A 24511-nucleotide genomic window follows, 5' to 3' on the forward strand; every position below is an offset into this window, starting at 1 on the left:
AAATTCACATTTCTATTCTATTCTGTTCTGTTCCGTTCCGTTCCGTTCCTACTGTACTCTACTCTACTCTATTCGATTCTATTTGGTCTTATTCACAAACGTGAAGTTAGATGACATATCTGTAGCAAACAATCACAGCATAGGAAAGGATCATTCTCCTCAAACTCACTTCCCACCATAAGTATTTGATCTAGAACATCCAGAACTCCAAGTCAATACAGATGGGAATCTATTTATCTCTTTTTGAGATTTATAATCTTCATCTCCTTTGGGAGTAGAAGGTGAAATATACTTCCTCCTATGTTTTTCTCATATCATGTTGATGCATGCTATCCGAGTCTGTCACAGACCGGAATTCAATAGACTGGGTCCCTTGGGAGGGACCACATCTTACAGGATCTCAGGTGGAGGAAGTGGAGACGACACATGGATGTCGAGGTTTTATACGTCTACTGTGTCCAATAAACATTTTACTTGTCGAATAATTGTAATAAATTATTTATCTATACTATCGAATATGAATTGGAGAAAAAAGTAGAGAGGAAAATGACATTTTGGTACAACCTAATAGGTTTGTATTATGTTAAAAAAAGGGAAATAATCAGTATGCTGGTTGAACAGATTTAACATAGTAAGGATGACTAAGAGTAACTATGGAAATGAAAAGATTTCATTTCATTTGTCTGGTGTATGTAAAGCCTAGTAAGTAAGCTTTATTGGTATCCTCTCAGAACAAGAGGAGCATAATTAATTTTTTACATATCAAAGCAGCCTCTCTCAAGGGTACAAAGGACAAAGAAAAGAGTCCTTAGAGTTCTTGTGGTGATTCCTCTTGCAAACAATTTTTAAAAAGCCTTTGATCTCATAAAAATATGAAGTGGAGACTGATTTCCATTGTTAGAAACCCAAATTGACTAATATCAATTAGCTCCTATTTCTATCAGGGGAAGGAAGGAAGGGAGGGAGGGAGGGAGGGAGGGAAGGAAGGAAGGAAGGAAGGAAGGAAGGAAGGAAGGAAGGAAGGAAGGAAGGAAGGAAGGAAGGAAGGAAGGAAGGAAGGAAGAAAGGAAGGAAGGAAGGAAGGAAGGAAGGAAGAGTCATTTAAATCTGATTTGTCTTCAGAAGTGCTTTTAATGATTTGTAAATTATTCCTTGCCATTATTTCTCTTTGTTGGGTTGCCATCTGCTATTAACAGATGGTGTAACTTACAGTAGCAGAATGGCTACAAAATAAAGACACATAGAAGGAAAACAGTAAAAATTAAGAGGGAACATGAAGGTTTTGGGAAAATAGTTATCTGATTAGTTTTCACAAGAGAAAAACAGAATCTGCACAGAATAATTTAGCTGCTGAACACTTCATACAAAATATTGACAACATCAGTGGAAAAGAAGGCAAATGCAAGGAAAATGTCTTCACTGTGTCTGTGCATTTAAAAGCAACAGCACTTTTGCTGACCCTTTGGTTATTTTAAAAAACACAGCACCTTGACTCCACAAGTATTTGAAGTATATGTTCTTTCCACTATCGGAAATTATGATAGGCAGAAATCATGACTATGTGTTTAAAATGGAAAATGTTATTGTATTATAAAGTATTGCTGTTTTGAACAGGTGAGGGAGGGACAAGAAAAAATGTACTACTTGACTGCACATCAAATCTGACTTTGATCAGATATTTATGATAAAATCTTGGGTAAAGCTAAATTTAGCCCAGTTGCTGAGAAGATTCTTGCATTATCAGGCGGCAAAATATGTTAAACTAATCTTTGTGGTTAGTTTTGTCCTTAATGTTATTGATTTAGTCCCCGCTTTGGAACAAGTCTGCAAAGTTTTAAAAGCATGGCAATGTTGTTATCTGTATTTTATACAATTGGATATTTGATTATCCAATTATCACAAAAAGTATACATCATTGAGATGTTCCTGTGTAGGTTTTACTGTGCATTAAGTCGCTGGATAGTATGCACTTTTTATGGTTCCCAAAGTTTATTTGAGGTTAAAAAAAAATACTTAGAGGGAAGGTAAGTAAGCACTGTGATTCATGGAGGAAGCCTCTAATGAAAGAATCTAGATGACATCAGTGTTGAGAGGTCAGAGTAGTAAAGCTGGAAAAATCAGTGGGATGTCATCAAGCAATAAAAACTAAAATGTCAATTCATAAGGCCAAAGTGGACTAAAAGATCTGAAGTTGGGTGGAGTACAGCCAGGAGAACTAGAAATGAACTTAGACAACAATCATCACTGGAGTGAAACCAAAAGGCATCTTGGTTCAAGAATAAAGGAACTGTGAGTAGATATCAGAACTCAGAAGAAATTGACATTACAATGTTGGGTTTAGAGAGGCTTATACCAATGTAACTATAACAATGTTCTCACTTCTATTTTCCAAACCAAAACATCTTCAAATGCGATTTGGTGAGGGTATTGCAAATCTTCTATCCAAGATTCCCAGCTGTGCTTATGAGCACAAGAAAGTGTAATATATATGGCTGGCTGGAGCAACCTAGATCCTATTAACATTGGTATAATCAGAGTTCTAAACAACGTGAAGAAATTGTTCGGAAATATGTAACTGGTCAAAATACAGTGCATTTTTCCATGTGTCCAGGAGCATGACAGAAAGCTTCTCGCCCCATTCTTCACTGATAAGACACAGAAGATCATCCAGACAGCCAGTGTTTCTTCAGTCCAAAACATAATAGTACGACAGTATAATTAGTTTTATCCTGACAACCAAGCTCTAATTTGCTTTAGTAACAGGGTCAACGTGGTATTGTTCTTCCAGCTTGATGTGGGACACATTAAAGAAAGCAAAAGTTAGATTTTGTGTGGGTGGGGATGATATATGATGGGTCTAGAACTAAGGAAAAAGATTATTTTTGACAGATAGGTTGACCTATGGCAGTGATGGCGAACCTTTTAGAGACCAAGTGCCCAAACTGCAACCCAAAACCCACTTATGCATCGTCGAGTGCCGGGTGGGTGTGGCCCATTGGCTGGGTGTGGCCCATTGGCTGGGCGTGGCTGCAGTGGTAATGGCAGACTGGGTGGGACTAAAAAGTTCAATCAATCAATTACAACTTTGCAAGATCTTTTTTTTTTCTGCGAGAAGTTGAAATTGACTGATTGAACTTTTTTTTTTTTTTTTTTTGCACTCGGCGGCGGAAGCCTAAAGCAACAAGATTTTATAAAACCCAGCTGAAGGCCTAGGACTGGGGCGACGGCGCGCGTGCCCACAGAGAGGGCTCTGAGTGCCGCCTCTGGCACCTGTGCCATAGGTTTGCCACCACTGACCTATGGGCTTATTGGGCAGGCTATATAACTTGACCATGGTACAGATAGTTCAGATATTGAATATTTTAATATTTCTCAAGGACTGGTAGCAGGTTGCAAAACACTCTTTAGGAAATGTTGCCTCAAGCTTTTTCCTTCTACCATTCTAAGGTAGTGAAGAGTTGGTGGTTCTCTTGAAGACCTTGGACAACTTAGTGGTACTTTGTTAAGTCCTCTCTTATCTGGGAGCTGCAGGTTGTCACCTTGCCAAAGTCAACCTTACACAAAGATCTTGTGCAGGTCTTTATCTTTTCCTCCCAACTGGATTTTCTGTGCTAAGAAAAAGAATAAGAACATCATGTGATGATAGGGGAGAGGACAGCAAAGCATCTGAACTTCATTTCCTTCCTTAAAATTCCTTGAATGAAGCAGGTTCAGTCAAACAATACTGTAAAAGCTTATTTGGAATCCAACAAAATGCTTTGTTATGCTACCAACCCAGTATCGTTGATGGAAGTTTTAATAATGTTAATGACTATGGGAGTTACTTTGACTAGTCAGGGATGAGTTGTTTCATACATATACTGTATACACTATACTGTGAATGATTCATTTAACATTTAACGGGTTGTGTTTTTCCCATAACAAAGGCTGATAGAAATTACAGATAAAAAAGATTTGGCCCTTGCTTCTGTGTTTATGACACAGAAATCTGATAATTTAAACATTCAGCTCCATTTGCATCGACTTCTTTATATGAACACTGTAGTCTTCTCTGTCTAGAGAAGATGGAGCTGTTGGCATCTGATAATATAAGCTTCCTAGCTGCCTATTTACACAATAGTTTATCAGACTGCTTAGCATCACAACTATCCTGCCATTTACAGCTGCTTTGTATAAACATAATCCATATTGAAAAAAAGAAGAAAGGCAAACTGAGACCCAACTGAGCCAAATGGCAGATATTGGCAGATAGCGACAGGATTGGTTATTGTAGACATGTGTTCCATTTGGCCTACCAGCAAACCCACTCTATTTGGATGGGATGGGAGATACTGGTTTATCACTGGTGCTGAATGAAGCCTGTTTCCTGTCTGAATGGTGTGGGTTGGACATGGTGGAGAAAGGGAAGAAATGCCGTCTTCTCCTTTGTCCAGGCAAGAAAATGCATTGGACTAGTCTTGCAACAGGTTCAGCACAAATCTCTCTGTGGGCAATATACAATATTTATTTATTTATATTTAAAACATTTTTATTGCTGCCCATCTTGACTCAAACCCTGGGAAGCTCACAACCCAAAAATAAACAATAGAACCAATTGGCCCCACATTTGATTAGTGCAAACCAATACTTTTTCCAAAAAGTGAAAGAACTTTAAAATGTTTCTTTCTTTCTTTCTTTCTTTTTCTTTCTTTCTTTCTTTCTTTCTTTCTTTCTTTCTTTCTTTCTTTCTTTCTTTCTTTCTTTCTTTCTTTCTTTCTTTCTTTCTTTCTTTCTTTCTTTCTTTCTTTCTTTCTCTCTTTCTCTTTTTCTCTTCCTTCTTTCTTTCTTTTTTCTTTCCCTTCCTTTCTTTTCCTTTTTCCTTTTCCCTTTTTCCTTTCCTTTCCTTATATACAGTACATACACAGACCATATTTACAAATAACAGAATTATTTGTAATGGAGTGTTTTGAAAACAATTGCAACTGAAAAATCCAATAGAATCCAATAGAACATAATTAAAAGATCTGATTTATTTAAACAGATCCAGGAAACTACAGACCAATCAGTCTAACATCAATACCTTGGAAGATCCTGGAAAAGGTAATCAAAAAACAGATCTGCGAACAACTAGAAGCAAACAAAGTTATACCTGGTAGCCAGCACAGGTTTGTTAAAAACAGATCATGTCAAACTAATCTTATTTCATTCTTTGATAAAGTCACCAAATTAGTAGACCAGCGAAACTCTGTGGACATAGTTTACTTAGATTTCAGTAAGGCATTCGACAAAGTAGACCACAATGTACTGCTTGGTAAGCTAGAAAAAGGTGGAATAGACAACATCACCACCAGATGGATTTTAAGCTGGCTGACAAACCGTACTCAACGAGTAGTTCTCAATGGTACTATATCCACATGGAGAGAAGTAAGCAGTGGGGTACCACAAGGTTCCATCCTAGGCCCAATACTCTTCAATATCTTCATCAATGACTTAGATGAGGGAATTGAAGGGGAACTCGTCAAATTTGCACATGACACTAAACTGGCAGGAATAGCCATCACCCCAGAAGACAAGCTCAGGATTCAAAAAGATCTTGACAAACTTGAACAATGGGCCCTATCCAACAAAATGAGTTTTAATGTGGAGAAAAGCAAAGTTTTACATTTAGGCAGGAAACATCAAAGATGTAAGTACAGATTAGGTGAGACCTGGCTCAAAAACAGTAACTGTGAGAGGGACCTTGGAGTCCTAGTGGACGATCACTTGACTATGAGCCAGCAATGTGCAGCAACAGCCAAAAAAGCTAATACAATCCTGGGTTGTATAAACAGAGGCATAGAATCAAGATCATGCAAAGTATTAGTACTGTTTTATAAAAACCTAGTGAGACCACACCTGGAATACTGCAACCAATTTTGGTCACTATACTACAAAAAAGATGTTGAGAGTTTGGAAAAAATTCAGAGAAGAGCAACTAAGATGATCAAAGGCCTGGAGACTAAAACATACGAAGAACAGCTGCAGGACTTGGGTTTGGCTAGTCTAAAGAAAAGAAGAAATAGGGGAGACATGATAGCAGTATTCCAGTATTTGAGAGGCTGCCACAAAGAAGAGGGGGTCACGTTATTCACCAAAGCACCAGAGGGCAGGACAAGAAACAATGATTGGAAACTGATCAAAGAGAGAAGCAACCTGGAATTAAGGAGAAAGTTCCTAACAGTGAGGACAATTAACCAGTGGAACAGCTTGCCTTCAGAAATCGTGGGTGCTCCATCACTGGATGTTTTTAAGAAGAGACTGGACAGTCACTTGTCTGAGATGGTATAGGTTCTCCTGCTTGAGCAGGGGGCTGGACTAGAAGACCTCCAGGGTCCCTTCCTATTCTATTCTATTCTATTCTATTCTATTCTATTCTATTCTATTCTATGTGGATTTCATTTAAATCATGATTTATATCACTAGTAAAAAGGCTTGATTTAAATCAACTCGATTTAAATCATAATTTTTAAAGAGCAACTGTCATCTCTATCCCGCAGTGGCTCCTCCTTTGACCCACTGTTGACTCACCGACAGTCCCACTCACATTAATGGGACGGCTGGTGATGCGGCAGTGACACAACAAGGTGATGGACGTAGGGGGCAGCAGGTGAGTGGATTCCCGCTAACAGGCGCTGCCATGATGGATCTGAAATGACAGGTGCTCTTTAAATGTAAGGACTCATTCTTGTTGGTAGTTAAAATCTTTTAATATTATTTGCAAACAAAATGAAGGTTTCCTATTTAGAATAATAAGCTGTCGGGTTAGTAAAACAGTGATATCAGAACCGATTTTAGGTTAATAGGCTAACCACACATAGTTGGAGAACTACTCAAATTCTTTTATTTAATTAAAACACTTAGAGCCTGGTACAGATGCATTTCTCTTCAAACAATCATACAATCTGTAGTGTGCATAGATTTGCAAAACAATGGGATAAAGGAATATTCCTAAACTTTATGTTATGGTTTATCTCATGGTTACTGTGAAATTGTGTGAATGCATCAATGTAGTGCATGTTATGTCAGTTTGCAGAGCTTGGATTCATTGAATGAGTTTACCAAAAATGTAAGTATTGCAGAATATACAGCCTCATGCTACATAACTAAGCTCCATTTCATGCTAAATAAACTAAATTATTAATGTATCTTAAATAGAAAACTATATTTAGATAGATTTTTACTCCAAAAGCATTTTATTAAAATAAATTTGATAAAAATCAAAAAAATCCGATTTGAATAAAAAAATCTGATTTAAATAAAAAAAATCTATTTTTTTATTTTTATTTTTTTTAAAAAATCCATTATTATCCTTCTATTCTATTCTGTTCTGTTCTGTTCTATTCATATTAAATATAAAATGAATATTGTGTCACTCTAATGGGAAATGCTTTTTTTAATCAAGACATATTTATTATGCACAAATCTTCAGATGAAGCATGATTTCTACATGAAATCACACTGTAGAATTTGGAATTGTTATTTAAATTTTACCAAAGCACTTGACTCACAAAAGGGTCAAGGACAGGTTTTTAGGTTAACAATCTCTCTTTTACCACATTAAAACAATATGATTATTTATTTTATTCCTACTTATGCTCCTATTCAGGAAATTAAACCCACAGGAAGAAATCAGCAGGAATCTGAAAAGTCAAACAGCAAATTCCTAATATTCTGCTTACAGTGATAGCTTATTGTTCTTCCTATATCAAGTATGAAATTGTAAATGCTAGGTTGTAAATGCTAGGTTTTATAATGATATTTAGAAAGTTTGGTATTTGGAGCTGGTTGTGTTCTCCTTTCTTCAACCATAAACTGTTGCCATCTGTATTATAGTAGTAAAAAATGGGGAAAAGTCACCATAAAGCTGTAACTCTTGTCATTCACAATAATGTTATAAAATAATAATGAAATAATGTTTTCTCATCCATGTCAATAGTGATTTCAACTCTTTTAAGTCTTAGTTCTTATAAAGTTAAAATAGTAGCACCTACTAGCAAGAATATAATAGCAGCTGATGTGAGGGAAAATATATAGAGCATATGTGTGTGTGTGCAAGCACACACACACACACACAAAATTAGGAGAAGTAACCTTAAGGCCAATAGGTACAGCACAGAATGCATATGAACAGCCAAAATGTATGACTCAAGAAATATTTAAAAAAACATAAAGAAGCAGCTAGAATCCTGAACAGAGAACATTTCACACAAAATGTTCTTCCAGCCCCTTTTCTAAAACTTAAACTTTAAATGAAATTTAATTTTAAAAAGTGCAAAATAAACTGTAAAAGAAGCTTGAAATAATTCATTTCCTGAGCCTGCCGTATGATACCTAAGGAGGCTGGTCCAAGTTTTCCAGGATGAATGACTCTGCTGCTCACATGGGTGAGATCAAGTTGCAAAGGATTGTTCAACACTTTTTGGAAACTCCCTTCTTAACTACAGTCTGATTCACCAATAAGGATGAATAATCCCCCCTGGAATGCTTTCCCAAGTTCTTCCTATACCTCTTCATGTAAGGCAGATAAATACAGGGTGCTTCTTTGTTTTGCACTGGCCAGTAATTAAACATGCACCCTTGGGTGGAATGGGACTAGATTCCCTGGTATGCTACTTAGAACAATCAGGATACAATCCAGACATTTTGAATCCCATTGCCTTCAACAACAGCATAACCACTGCTTTCTTTGAGTTTAACTTATTTTTTTTTAATTTATTTTTTATTTTTCCAAACTCTCCCCCATACATATACCGTGATATTTATCAGATATTAACATACATTCTTTTTACATTCTTATATATAAGATACTTTTAATGAAATAAATACATACACATGACTTTTGGTGTTGCTTGCCCATTTCCCCTTTCACTGCATCCCCACTCCTTCTTCTCTACCTTCTTTCCTTTGAGTTTAACTTATATTGCATCCATATACCTAGAGCAGTGGCTCCCAACCCCTAGAACACTTCTGATACTTTCTCACACCCCTTACAAAAGTTCGAAATAATGGCAACGAATTATGCATATATACTATAATTTTGAAAACCCAAGTTTTCGCACCCCCTGGAATATTGTCTCACACCCCCGGTTGGGAACTCCTGACCTAGAGGTTTAATTCTGTTTTGAATGGGTTGTCTCCCAGAATAATATCAAGAAAAAGAAGAAGAAAAATAAAGAAACACCACCCATAGTCAAGATAGCACTATTTGTAGTAAATATTCTAACCAAACACTTTAAATTTTGTCCAAAAAAGAAAACCACTGTCTATAATTAATCTGCGGGTTTATTTATTTATTTATTTTATAGTATTCCTATAACACAGGTCAAAACAACTTTCACTTCTGATTCATAGCGTTCAATTTCCACAATTTTGTAGCAAACATCTCTATTTTCTAAAACTTTAACCCTAACAATTGAGAGACAACTAACTTCTGGAATGAAAAGAGAGACTTACATTACCTATTTTGTGTTCTTTTTAGCCACAGGGTGATGTTTATTCCACTTGTTTCTGAACTGTGTTCACATTTCTCCCTCAAGCTATTTCATGATTGCAGTATAGGATTTCTGGAGGAGTCTGTTGACAGAATATGTATGTATGCCATTTCCTAGCTGTAATTTAGACAACTGAGAATGAAGGGACTGGATCCCCTCAAGAATATTCTAGTGGTTTTTTTCCTCTAAGTTTCTTTATATTTCCAAAACACAAAGCAGATAATGTTCTGAATACAGTGTTCCCTAGCAATGAAGAATATGGGGCAATTTCCTGTGTGTCAAATACACTGAATATCAAGATATTTCTGGCTATAGCATATAGATCATAGGTGGCTTGATCACCTACCCCAGTGGTCCCTAACTTTTGTGGCTTGGTGGCCCGGGGTGGGGTGAGAGGGGAATTAGGCAGCACGCACACACAAGTATGTGGGCCTGCAAGCACATGCATGCGCACAAAGCTCGGCTTGCGCAAGTGGAGCTGTATGTGCATGTGCACACACGCTGGCTTGTCACTCGTGTAAGTCAAGTTGTGTATGTGTGCACCAGCCCACTGCTCATGCAACCCAGTTGCAAATAGGCCATGGACTGGTAGCAGGCCATGGACCGGGGGTTGGGACTCCTGACCTACCCTATATGTCCATTTTCCCCCATTACAAAGCATATGTGTACAGATGTGAACAGAACTGTCAACTTGGTCTTGGGACAATTGAATGAAAATTCTTATTAAATTATATAGATCACTGGATGACCTAATTCACACATTACATTAAGCCCTGGTTTAATTAGCAAACTGTTTGTTGACTAAGCATTATTTGGCTGGGTTCATGTATCACATGACTTCTCCCAATGTTTTTTCCTCACTCTAACCTATTGCCCTGGATCTCTTCCCTCTGAGCCCTAAACAGCCAGGTCCTCTTTAGTCTTTTGAGATCAGCCAAGGTCATCCAGGTGATGTCACCTACTAACACTGATAGGCCCTTAATTAAAGAAGTTTAACATCATTATGCATTGAAATACAGAACCAGAACATTTTATACAAGTAATAATGCTAAGTAATGATGCTGCAGCAACGTACAGGGATATTTAACAAGTGAACCATCAGTTCTCTCAGATACTGCTGGTAAATAGAGAGAGCAATCCTGAAATTGTAGAAATGTCAACATCAGGGGGGAAAAAATAGGGCAGCCATTAGCAATAATGATTTCAAACAAAAAAGAATTAGACATCACGCATGCATTCTTTTGCGGATATATCATCCACGCCTGTTTTATAGTCAACGTGTTGCTTTGTCAGCCATGTCTTTTGGTGCCTTCACTACTTGATGGTATGGTTGGATAGCATGATGTCATTTTTAGGCATTGCAGTACTTATTCTAAGGCATTTTGTGGGGGTTGATGTTGCCATGGCAACTCAAGTTGCGACTCTGGAAGTGTGAGGGGGTGGATACAGTTACTACTGTAGCAGTGACACTGACTTTAGGAAAATCTTACAGCGTTTTGTTATGATGAAGAACCAGATACGCTGCCACAGAATCCTTGAAGATGAAGAGCTTCTAGAATTACCAATTCATAGGCATCATGCAGCTATGGTATCTCCCTAGCCTCTTTTTTGCTTTAATAAGAAAAGGCTCACCTCTTCTATCATATAATCCTATGAAATCACAGATGATTGCAGAAGAAAACTGTTGTCTTAAAAGCCACACTAAAAATAAATAAATCACAGGACACTACTAGACTCATAGACTTGTGATGTAAAAAATCATGAAGATGGCAGAAGAGAAGCATGGAACAGATTCACGTATGCTAAAATGTTCTCATTCTCCAAGTACAAATTTGCTGCCGGACAAGATTATATAGTTATAAAGGCACAATCTGCAATAAAAAGGATGGGTAGACTGGTTGAATGAGAAGACTGTCAAAATTAAAGGATTGGAGAGAAGAACATATGGGGAGAGCCCCTTCTATTAACTTTTAAAGAGAGAAGCAAAAAAACCCCAAAACATCTGAATTAGGACTGAATATGCTCAGTGGGGAGGAAAAAGAAAGGCCACAGCTGACTGCATCATTGAACAGGAACACTGCACTATGTATTTTATTGCAAGTCCCAATTGTGTAAATGTAATACCTCCTGTTATTTTGCTATGCTTTAGAAAAGTTCTTTTGACATCCAGTATGGTACTCATTGCTGGAGTCACTTAAAATAGCAAAGAAGAATAGAAATATAGAGTAGCAGAGAGTGTTTTGAGATAGAGAAGCTTTAGGGCAAAAATAAATAAAATAAAATAGAAATTATACAACATATTTTCATCAATTTCAAAGTGATAAAATAACAACAGTGGAACGTACCTGGTTTACAGTTACATTCTTCACAATAGCATCTTCTTGTTTTATTTCTTATTAAAATCCTAAATGATTATAAAACATTTCTTTACTTTGACAAAAACCACATAATTTTGCAGAAAGTTCATTAACTAACAAAGAAGCACTGAATTAGGGATTCTACTTCACATTTCTGGAAAGGGCAAAGAGTAACATGGAATGGGCATATATGTGAGACTGGACTTTTCCTACTTGCTCCTCTCTTTTGTATGGAACAATAATAAGGTTTTTTTCTCCTACAGTCTTCAGATCTCAACATTATTAGAAATCCCATGGCCGACATTCTTTTGAAATTCAAAGGGGACCGCAAAACTTTAAAATTCTGTGTAAAATAAAATTAAGAGAATATTGCATGAATATTCATTTTAGTAAGATTAATTACTATAATTTTAAGATACTTTATGTTATTTGTTTAAACTTAAGAGAGATGATTGTATTGTTATCTCTACACTATAAGAAAGCCAAAGGTCATCTTATAAATCTTATAAATTCGTTTGATATCGTTTTTGTCATTTTCAATTTGTTTTGTTATTCCCTTTCCCTTTTATGTTAATTGGTATTTTAATCTTTGATGTTGAAATTTAATAAATGTATTACAAAAACAATAAAATTCTAGGCATGAACACAACTTGGAGGTCACAGATTATTTCAGGTTCAGCTTTTATCTGATGGCTTCTGGTTATTATCTGAAAGATTAATTCCTTTAGCCTCTCTCTTATATTAAATCTTAACAGGGACATTGAAATTACATGACAATGCATATGACTTGTCATGTACTTTTAATGTTCCCTGTAAGGCAGGGCTTTTCAATCAATGGTACGGGTACCACCTATGGTACATTGGCACCTGGCAGGTGGTACGCAACCATCCTAGAAAAGTGGTAGCGGGGGAGGGGAATGAGCTGAACTGGTGGCAGCACCTCACAAGAGATGGCTGGAGCTGCAGGGCTGCCAGGGCTCAGCGGAAGCGCCAGGATCAGCGTTTCTTCGGGGCTGTCAGGGCTCAGTGGAAGTGCCAGGATCAGCGCCATGCTCCAGCTGGAGCTCAGCATTGATCCTGGCGCTTCTGCTGAGCCCAGAAGAAGCGCCGATCAGCTGGAATGTTGTAGCATCTCCAGGGTCTTGTGATTTACATTCAGATGCTTGGCAACTGATTCATATTTATGATGGTCACAGTGTCCCAGGGTCATGTGAAGTGACCAAAACCTGCTGCAACCACCCAGCAGACAGGGGGAATAAAAACACCCCCCATCCCACCCCCACTGCCAATCCTTAACAGAAATGCTCACAACAATGAAAACCTCGGACAGGAGGAAGAGCGCCGCCGGGTGGGCAGGCAGGTGTCTTGCTCGGCTGTGGCTTGGGGGGCACTTTTTTCAATGCCATTGTAACTTCGAACAGTCACTAAGCGAATTGTAGTAAGTCGAGGACTACTTGTACTTTATCACTTTTTTTCCTTTTTTTGTTTTTGGTCATCATGTTTTTGACACCTTGCTGGGCGACTGGTGGTACTCGCATATTGCCATATCCTAAAAGTGGTACAATGGGTGAAAAGGTTGAAAAGCCCTGCTGTAAGGTATTAGATCAAATGCATCTTCTCACTCCAGGTGACTCTTCTCATTGACATATGGCAACCAGGAAACAGCAGTCTATTTGAATATACACTGTTGTCTACTGAGTATTTCTGCATGGAGGTAACTAGGCAGTGTGGCTTTGACTGGTTATAAATTTATGGAGCTGTCATCTGAACACATATGGCAAAATTTTAATATTGAAGAGGAACTGGGGGGGTATATTGTTGGGAAAAAATAATTTATAAAGTTCATTATCAGAGTCAACCAGCAGGACTTCAGTTTAAGAGAGACTGTTTTGCTTGCTTAATTGTAAACAGCAAAATGAGGATAATTCCATACAAGAAATGAGGCAACTGAGCATAATTTTATCAAAAATGGAATAAGCAACACTTTTCACAGTTCACTTTTTTTCACACTAAAGCATTCTTTTGTCTCTGGGCTAGGTACTGTCTCCCCCCCCTTTTTTTGGGAGACTGATGGGGCAAGTTATTTGCCAGGAACAGTTGAATGGCAATCAGGCTAATGGCAGATGGAAATTTCTCTGCATTGGAGATCAGCAATGAAGAAAGCCACTTTTATTAAGTGTCAGTTTTCCCAGATACAATTTTTCCTGTGTATATTTTTTATAGTAGGCCTAGGATTTATCAACACAGAAATGGGGTATACTGGAAACATTGTTACAGAGCACATACTTGGAGACTTCTCATAAAAGACTATAAAAATTGGGTTTTGTAAGGATCCCTTAATTCAGAGATAGACTTTTGGTCTGTAGACTTTTTTTTTTTTAACCAGGGCACTGAGATTAACCAGAGGTTGACACAAAATATATTAAAGAATGCGTAGTATTCCAAGATGTTTTTGTTTCAGCAATATGATTTGGGAGGGTAACTTTCTGTTGGTTTTATAATTAAAAATCAGTTGAGTCAGAAACCATTCGCTGGTCTACTGGTATTCAGAAAAGCTCTAAATACCACTGATTTCCCCCTACCATTATCTACCCCAAAGCTTTGAAAAAGCTAGCCTCTTTCAAGTTACAGTCTATTCCTGGAGTCTAAAATGTGCAATTTTTGGTAGCAATGCCACATTGTTTCCTCACTTTCCTGCGTTCTTCTGCAACATGTTTCACTATCCCAGTCTAGCCTAGGATTTCCTGGTGGCTTCTCATCCAGATTGCTAACCAGATCCGACACTGCTTGCTAACCAGATCCGACACTGCTTGCTTTTCGGGATCAGCCGGGCAAATAGGCGCCGCTAACCGCATTTAACAACAGAGGTGCTAGGATCTGTCACAAGTAAATGCTGCTTGGGGACAGAAAGCGGCTGCCCTGCGAGGCAATGCCCCAAAAGCGGAAAAAAAACCCGAGGTCTGGGTGGAGAGGGAAGCATAGAATTATCGGTCCGAATTCGGCAAGGAGCAAATACACGCAGAAGCAGACGCGGGTGACCCAACACCGGTCTGCACAGCCAGAGGGGGAATCACCGGGCGAAGGGGGATCCCGGTCGGCTCTCAGAATCTTTATATCCGGGTCCCGCCCGTTCCAAGCAGCCACTTACACAACTACTGGCAGGGCGGGAGCGAGAGCGAGAGCAAGTACGCACGCGCACCCGCGCGGCAGTCCTCTCTTGCTCTTCCCCTTCTCTCTCGCAAGTTACAATCGTTAGCGGACGGGCACAACAAGAGTGTTATCCTCGTTCTGACTCGTTTACTCTTCAGCCGCACGGCTCGGATTGGTTGGCCGGATCGAAGGCGGAACATAAGCGTCGTCTTTGGAGGAGGATTGGGCAGCGGGCGCAAGCTCTGTTCGACGATTGGCCAAGAGGCGGGCAGGGGCTTGATGCGGGGGGAGAAGCCATTGGCTGGAAAGTAGGTTAGTGGTGCGACGTTCAGCGGCAAGCCAGGCGGAAAGTAGGTCAGGTATAGGGGTTGCTTGTGCCGGCCGTCGTTTTTCTTTGCTACGCTGGCGAGCCGCTTTGAGCGGAGGCCAGGGACTGAGATTCCCCCTCCCCGTCCTTCTAAGCACGGTGAGGACTCGGAGGTGGCGGAGGGCTGCTACCTGCAGTCGGGCTGGCAGGGAAGGGTCGGGGCGGCGGCGGCGGCGTTGAAGGAGAGGCGAGGTGGTGGAGGAGATTCCCCTTGGATGCCCGCGCGCGACGAAGGGGATTCCTCTTCTGGAACGTCCCCCCGGCAGGTTGGGGAGGGAGGGAGACTTCTGCCGAGGTGGTTCCCGCGCCGGCTGCATTCCGCTTCGGTCTTCTGCCTGGACAGGTGGGCGGAGGAAGCGAGCGAGCGAGCGAGCGCTGGTTTGTAATAGGCACGTTGTTTATGGGTTTAGCGGGTGGGTGCCAGCCTACGAACGGGAGAATCGAGGAGGGCATGAGAAAGGGCTTCAAGTTTCTGGGTAAGGCTTCATGTGCGGCGAGCCTTTTTGGGGGGGGGCTGGGGGGGCTCCCACTGCCTCCACCTCCCCTTCTTGGGAATGACGGGGGGGGCGAGAGACGTTTCCTCCTTGGGGGTCTCCGGCGGCATGAACGGGGCGCCCCACTCAGGAAAGGTTTGGGGAGAGTGGAAGGAAGATCAATCAATACTTCGGATTGAAAGAATTGTCCCTGGGTTATATATCGCGGGGCATTTGGTCAGGAGAGATGTGGAAGTGAAATTAGATGCTCTTCCTCTCGATTGGAGAGCAGGAAACAGCGTTTATTTACATAGGGTTGTCCTTAAAAAACCTGGAGCCTTGCAGTGGCAAGTTCCGTGCCGTGGGGTTTTTTTGGGGGTTTTTTAAATGGGATTTCTTTCAAATAAAAAAAATCCGGTCTCCGATGTACCTGGGATGGAACTTGACATCGGGACTTGTCACTCTCCTCCGCCTCCCCCCTCCCCTCCTCCGGTTTACTTACTTGCCCCCTTTCCCTCTTTTCTTTATTTTGGGAAACGCACTTGTTGAAAACTCGGCTTCTAGGAAAGCTGTAACGAACGACCTTTTCGCGTTAATGTTTCGGTGTGGAAATTACGGCAAATGTTATGAGTTAATAATTCTTACGCATGTTAGAGGCAAAACACGGGGAGAGTCGAGGAAAGAGAAAAGATTGAACGGGCCCTGTTTCCCTAGGAAGGAAACCTGTTTACAATATTGAGAGTGAAGTCCTGCTGATTTTCATCTGGACATAACTTTCTGGTAATTGGACATATGAGTCACTTTTCTGGATTCTGATGCTTTGTTTTTTCCTGTGAAAAGAAATGTCAGCTACGTGTTAATGGAGTCTTTGCTGGTTTAGATTTATGAGTAAATCTCATAATGTTCCAATTGATAAAATGTTGTTCTGAAGTAGACATTTTAACAGTTTAATGAAGAATGCGTGTATGTTTTACATGTGGTTCTTGCTTTTAGCGTGTGCCTGTCACAATCACATTTTTTAAAAAACTTGACACAACTTATCACGCAATATTCCATCCCTTCTTTAATGCAGATCTTGATGCAAATTATATATATTTCATGGTATCACTGAGCATAAAGTTACCTCATTTTAGCCTCATGCTGAAATAAAGACTGAATGAACTTGGTTTAAAAAGTAAAGCCCCAAACATGCTGTTAAAATATTTTTTAAAAAAAACTTGAGGGCATTAAAATATCTAGAATGGAAAAAAAGAAAATTATTGCATTACTATTTAAGAAATTTCTATCATAACATTAGCCTAACAAATGTATTTTTATGTATTTGGAGGAATTCCGACTGCTTAATGAGGCTTACTTCCTTATTTAAGCATTGCACTTGAAATTTATTGACAGGATGAGCTTTTAAAGGTTAAGATAACATAATAATTTGAAGTCTAATCTTGATGTCTAAATAGTCTGAACTTTGGAGTGTTTGGTGCTTTCTGAGTGTAGTTGCTTGCAGGTGTTTCATACTCAACTAAGTAACATCATTAGTAGTTTGGACTTGTTTTTCCCGAGTGTTCTTAAGGACCTGTATCTCTTTTTAAAGTGATAATACAGAAACATCAATTTCCTCTTTGTTTGCTATGTATGAAATACTCTTTTTTCTCACATTCTAAGAGTTTTCTTGCAAGAGAGAGAGAGAGAGAGAGAGAGAGAGAGAGAGAGAGAGAGAGAGAGAGGGGGAGGGAGGGAGGGAGAGGGGGAGGGGGAGGGAGGGAGGGACAGAGGAGAAAATACAATCCGAGAAAATCTACTTAAAAGAAGGTGTATGTACTTATGAGTTCCGTTGACATTTATTACAGAAGTAACACCTCAGAGTCTCCACGAATCTAAGCATGCTTGTTTGCTTGCCCACCAGGTAACATCACTGCTAGTGAGTGTTGATATGTTCCCTGTTTATATAAAATAGCTTGTCCTTCCCTGCCATTAGTCATCAATAGATACATAAAGATAAATCACTTTTACACACCATTCAATAATAAGCTAAGAAGGAAATGAAAAGACCAAAACACATCCTCTCCGGCTATCAGCCCCTACCTTAGATAAGTGGGGATTAACACTGGACAAACATCAACCAGCAAACAGTACACTAATCAAGAAATGCCAGGGAGAAAACCATAACCCCCATGAATACTGGCAGGGCAAGCTATTGTATATAAATAGGGAGTAAACCCACACTCACTAGCATTGTGGGACTAGAATATAATTCCAACCAAAGAAGTTCTTTTGATTATTAATATGCCATACCCAATAGCTTCACTTCTGGGGGCAAATGTATAATAATGTGAGTTTTGGAAACAGACATCACAAAATATGTCCTTGTCTATCTTGCTCTCCAAGTTGTTCAGACAAAGAATTTTAGGAGGAGCCTCAAATGCAGTTACACTTAACATGTAGTTAGGAATTCAATTTTATTTATAAGCAAGATCTTTTCTAAGCAGAAAAATCATATTATTGACAGATATGATATCCTGGGTCCACATAATGCAAGGAGCTTGGTGGGATTTCTTTTTAATGGAAGTAATCATGCTGCAATTCAATTGTTATTAATAAGTTGGTTGCTTTAGCTTTTGCTTTATACCATACCAGGAAATCTTTGACCCATTGGGCCATTGTTTCAGAAATATTTCCTTGGCAGATTCCTCAATTATTTCAACAATGGCAGAGGTTCTAATATATTGCCTTCACTAGAGAAGTTCTTTAAAAGCCAGGGAAATGTTTAGAGATGCATCTGCCTTAAAAATAGACCATATTGAACTACATAGCACAGTCAACATTAGGGGCTGACCAGAGGAAATGTTTTATAAAATTTGGCCAATTTCATTTCCATAAGAGTCATGGGTCCCCGATTTTGGATACGTTCTATAAGTTAGCCCATTTGAGGTACCTTGGATCAAAACTTGTTGTCCCATGATGTACCATTTTGCTCAGTTAAAGATTAAACACAGCTTTAATATATAGCATAGTACTAGATCAGTGGTTCTCAACCTTTTTAATGCCGCGACCCCCAACCGATCGTAAGTCAAGGACTAAACCGGTCGTACGTCGAGGACTAAACCGGTCGTAAGTCGAGGACTACCCAACCGGTCGTAAGTTGAGGACTTTCCCTGCCCGGGAGCGCTGCGCATGCGTGGTTCCGCCCCCTGCGCCGGCCGAGGCGTAGCTAGCAAGTGGCAGAGACGGAGCAGGCCGACCACCAGCTGGCCCAGCTCAAGGGAGGTAAGGCACCCGCCGGAAAAGGGGGAAAAAATGGCGGACAGCCTTGCTTGGCGACCCCCGTGAAATGGTCGATCGACCCCAAATGGGGTCACGACCCATAGGTTGAGAACCGCTGTACTAGATGCTAGCTATCAGACAAGAATGCTATTATTGTAGCTCTTGACACAATTAATTTCCCAGTGAATTTAACTGAAATTTAGTTTTGAATAAAAATGTACACGACTCTGTTGTAGATAATGACCCACAAAATATAGTTTTTAAAATGCCAGGCACATGACAAGCAATTAGTGGGTGGGTGTTTTTTAAAGAGAAACACCCACTCCCCCCAACATATATTTCAAAAGTATTGTAGCTGTGGGGCCAAGTGCATTGTTTTCATTACTTCTTCTCACTGACAATATCCAGTAAGCACCCAAGCTATTCTTCCACTTCCCACATAATAGGATCCTGAATATGCTTGTTCAGATTAAAAACATTTCATAAAATATTTTAATCTGAGTGCTAAGAAAATACAATATTTCTGCAATTAAAACTCTGCTTTAAGACATTTCATCTAGATACTGAATCTCATATGATAATTTTTTTATGCATAGGCTTCTGGTATAAACTCATCATTAGAAATGTACCTGTACTAAAATTAGTGTTAATTACTTGCAAGGAAGTGTGTTCAAGACTATGTTCAAATAAAGGAAGATAACCTTGACATTATGACTAACATATTATTTGTTGTAGTTGTATTACTTTCAAACAACAATTTTAATTAAACCTGCTCAAATTCTGGGTTTATAAGTTAGAATGAAATACAGCAAATAAATATAATGTAATTACTTAAATTATCAAACTTTTAGCATAGCTGAAATTTTATATTGCTTCATAAAATATTCATGATTTGGAATAGGGGTGATTGTTGAAATTATGCACTGAAGTAATCTAGGTTTAAGATTGTTTTGGTCAACTTTTTGTCCATTGTGTGAGAAAGATGGAAGTATATTGAGCCCAAACTATGACACCTAAGGATTTTTTAATTACTACTGTAATATGTTTCACTAGATATTCTCAAAACTGTTTTTGAGCAGTAACTGCAAGTTCAGAAGGACACCCAAGTTGCCCACTAGTCACGAAAGGGGAAGTACAGCCCCATCCAAGACTACCAGTAGTAACATTCCAAACCCTGGGGGTCCAACAGCAACAGTAACTTAGTCATGTTAGGATAGAGCTGAGGTCTGCTCCATCCAGATCCAAATATCCCCCAGACACTCGGTCAGTACATTGACAGGTTCACCTGTGCAGCTCAGGGTTGTAGTGTAGATCTAAGTATCATCAGTATACTGATAATACAGAACTCCACATTAGTGCAGGGGTCTCCAACCCCTGGTCTGTGGACCGATACCGGGCCGCAGCATGCCAGCAACTGGTCCACACAAACAAGCAAAGCCCCATCCATGGGATGTAGGCAGCACACAAAACCACGCATCCTCTGGCCCGCGGAAAAATCTCTCTCCATGGAACCGGTCCCTGGTACCCAAAAGGTTGGGGACCTCTGCACTAGTGGATGATCTCATCCAGTGGTTTTATGTAGACGTTGAACAGAAGAGGGAAGAGACTTGAAGCATTCCACATAAGAGGCCACAGGCGTGATCTCTTCTCCACCCCCCACCAACTACTGAGGAAGAATGTGAACCAATGGAACACAGTGCCTGCCATTTCTAAACTGTACAGCCAGGACAGAAGGATACTATGGTCAACAGTATTGAAAGCCTCTGCAAGATCAAGAAGCACTAGGAAGGATGCATCATCCTCATGCTGCTCTGCCAAAAGTCATCAAGTGTGAACAGAGCTGTCTCTGTACTGGATCCTGGCCTAAAATCAGACTGAAATGGTCCAGATAATCTGTTTCCTGCAAGAACCTCTGTAGCTGTCATCCAGCCAGCTTTTCTACTACCTTCTTCAAGAAGAGAAGATTGGAAACTGGCCAATAATTCTCCAACAGGGAAGGATCCAGTGATGACCTCTTGAAGAGGGGGTGTACCACTGTTTCCTTCAGGTGTGAGAGGAACATCCCCTCTCTCAAAGATGTTGAAACCACCATTGTTAGTCATCTCCCAGACTGCTTTAATAACCCAGGAGAGCCAGTGTCTAACAAACAGATGGCTGAACAAACAGAAAAAAACTTATCCACTTTCTTGGTATAACAGAATCAAATTCAGTCCAAATAACATCGCAAGATTGCCCCTTGAACTTGCCTAGTCAGAATCTAACTCTTGAGAGATTTTGTCTGCCAAGTTGCAGGAATATTCCTCAGGGTGGCTTTGCAGATGATTCTATGCATTCCCCACCCCCTGAACAGCTTACCTTAAACAAGGCCATTGGATAGCTATCGGGAGATGCAACAGGGTGGAAGAATAGCAACTTTTCACTACCCTTATCACCGTGATGTAGGCTTCCACTTCTGTTTGGTCGGATATACTCTTTGACTTTCTCAAACAGTACTTCAGGCATCACTTCTAGCATTTCATCTCCTGGAACTCCTCAGAAAATCATGGAGGACCCTTGGATTGATGCACAGAAAGAGGCTGCATAGGAGCAGTCTGATCCAGGGTGTCAGTCACATGCTTATGTCAGGCTGAACCCTAAGTCTCAGCCAAACTGTCTGATAAAACCCTAAGCTACCTCTGGGACTCAAAATGGCCCATCAGTTGCCTGACCAATCTATTAGGTCCTTTCAGATAACAGAAATGGCAGATTATATATAGTAGCGACTAAGGCTACATTTTTTTTGTGCCTACTTAAGTAAAAATCAATTCTATTTTTGAATACAAATACATCAGATTTCTGAGTGTGATGGGAAGTTTGTCTGTAAATAAATCTCTTTACTTGAATGTAGTTATATATTTTGAAAGTATTTCATCTATTCTGCTAACAACCAGTAGGTTATAGGCTATTATATGAAGAAAATAGCAAAAATGTATTGCATTAGTGACCTTAACCTATTACACAATACTCTATAGAAAACAGTATAAAGTAGCCCCTGGCATAGTTCAGAGTTCTGCTTGGAACTAAAGAGAATACAATATATAAATGGACATATTTGAAAAGATAAAAAAAATACCTCCTCCACATTTACAAATGAGAGGAAAAGGTAATAACCTACTGAAGTAAATGGGGGGAAAATCAGTAATTTCTCACATCCCCTGAGTCTGAATATCTGTAGGTACATACTTAGTATGATTAAACTGTCACTGACGCACATCTCTTTTTTATGTACAGAATTCCAAAAATTAGTTGTTATTTCTCATTGTCAGCAATTCCAGCTGTGCTTCCTTCTTCAGTATTTATATCTTAAAATATCATTGGATAGTGACTGCCTACAGTGAATGTCTTTATATCTTGATTCATTGTAACAGAGAACCTTTAACTGCAGGAGCATTCATGTTGATCATGTATTAATTTGATTTACATAAATGTGTCAACAAAGCTTTTGCCATTACTTTTTCCTGTTTTTTTTCCCAGTTTAGTATTATGACACTCCATGCCATTTCAAAAAGGCGAGATAATATTCAAAGAATAATTTCTCGTTTATTTATATTACACACCTGGAGAAAAAGATTTGCTGAATGAGCAGTTGTGTTTTATTGCTTTTATGACTTGACTATAGCCAAGGGGCGGGATTTTTGTTTTTTTGTTTGTATTGAAACAACAAGCCACTTCCAGTTCTTTTTTCACATGCAACTTGAATAGGTTTTAGGTGCTGTACATAAACATTATAACCTTTTCAACCTCATGCTATTTGAGAAGCTTGGTATTAAGAATTTCAACAGCCCTAAGATGTTTCCCAAGTCAGCTGTACAAGCTGGAACAACTTGTGATATTGGTTTGATGCCACGCTGTAGTGTTCTAGTTGATTTCTAGTAGGAACTATGCCATTATGCTTATCCTGAAGCAAACAATATTATCAATGAATGGCATTAACAGTTATAAAGTTCTTGTAACTTCAGTCACAGTTCAGTGAAGCTTATTCATAGACAAAACTTAAATACAATATACATCATACAATTCAGACTACCTACTTGGAAGAAAATCTTCAGATTTCAAACGGAGCTGACCTCAAGTGGATCTTAACGACTTTTTTTGAAGATTACTACAAGTCATATTCCCACTGAGGTTAATAGGAACAATATTTATTCTGGCTTGCAATTTAGTAATAAGAAATTTAGTTCCAATTACTTAAAAGGCATCATGTGACAAGGCTGCAGTGGAAGGCTTGCGAAATTCTGGCACTGGAAAATGATAATTATTTAGCTTAAAATGCAGCTTTGAGCTCTTTGAAGGAAAGATCAAACAAAGCACCATATCTAATGTGGCAGAAAAATAAAGTACTTGCATAACTTTCTCTTCCATGTGCTTTTGGTTCAGGGACTATATTTTTCACAACTCCTCCAGGAATTACTTATTTAACGTAAATAAAAACTTCTTTAAAGACAAACATTCAGTGATATCCATTTGATTTATTTTGCTGCAACATTTATATCCTGCCTTAGAGGAAAGTAGATGTGTGGAGTTTGCCCTATTATATTTTCACAACAATATCATGCACTAGTAAGGACTGAAAGAGGGAGACTGCCCCAAGGTTTTATTTGTGCCCCAAAGTAAAATTAGGAATGTGCTTCAGTATAATAGTAATGGATAAAACAGATTTGTATGTATGTATGTATGAATCCTACTGGATTTAGAAAGATGATTTGGGAAGCTTTATTAAATGGGCCTAATATATTCTAAATTAAATTCTTTATTATTTATTAAAACATTTAAAACTGACAGCATTTTTTCATATATTGAAGTGTAGTTTGTGTGCTGGAATGCTAAAATAGGGTTGAAATAGTAGAAATAATGATTCATTAGGGTTTTTTTTTGGAAGGACAAGCAGTTGTTATGAGGCACGTATGAATTATTATTGCCATTTATTACAGATTATTTGCTATTTTATTGACCACTTGATAAGCATAATCTGTATGCAATTAATGTTGCTTTGCCTCTTAAAAAATACCATTCTTGTTTTGCTTAAGCCAATAAAAATAAAGATGATAAGGCCATTGTTAATTGTAATGTTTGATTTAGTACATAACAGCTCCGTAGCTACACATAGTATGCACTTTGGAAGTGTAGATATATTACAGTTTGTTGTAGTATAGCTTTGGTTTTATCTCTCTTTTTCTTTTATGGAGAGTCCTGATAATCTGTGTTTATAAGAAATTCAACCCATGGAATGTGGATTATGTGTGAAATATGGAATGTTTATGACAACCTGCTGAAGTAGAAAATGCACAGAACTAACTCTGTTTCCCTGGGGGATTTATTTTGGTACTGTTCTGGCAATGTAGTGACTTCTCTGCTATA

The 24511-nt window shown here is 39.0% G+C and overlaps 1 protein-coding gene across 1 annotated transcript in view; it reads left to right on the forward strand.

Annotated features, from left to right (window-relative positions):
• Positions 1-15462: 15462 nt before the first annotated feature.
• ARNTL (aryl hydrocarbon receptor nuclear translocator like) overlaps positions 15463-24511 on the forward strand; it is a 48077-nt gene continuing 39028 nt past the window's right edge. The window contains exon 1 of the mRNA XM_029284875.1: positions 15463-15482. The gene's annotated coding sequence lies outside the window, so the exon portion shown is untranslated. The remainder of the gene's footprint in view (positions 15483-24511) is intronic.

The sequence above is a fragment of the Protobothrops mucrosquamatus genome, unplaced genomic scaffold (assembly GCF_001527695.2).
Source record: "Protobothrops mucrosquamatus isolate PMUCROS unplaced genomic scaffold, P.Mucros_1.0 scaffold1047, whole genome shotgun sequence".
In the NCBI taxonomy this organism is placed as follows: domain Eukaryota; kingdom Metazoa; phylum Chordata; class Lepidosauria; order Squamata; family Viperidae; genus Protobothrops; species Protobothrops mucrosquamatus.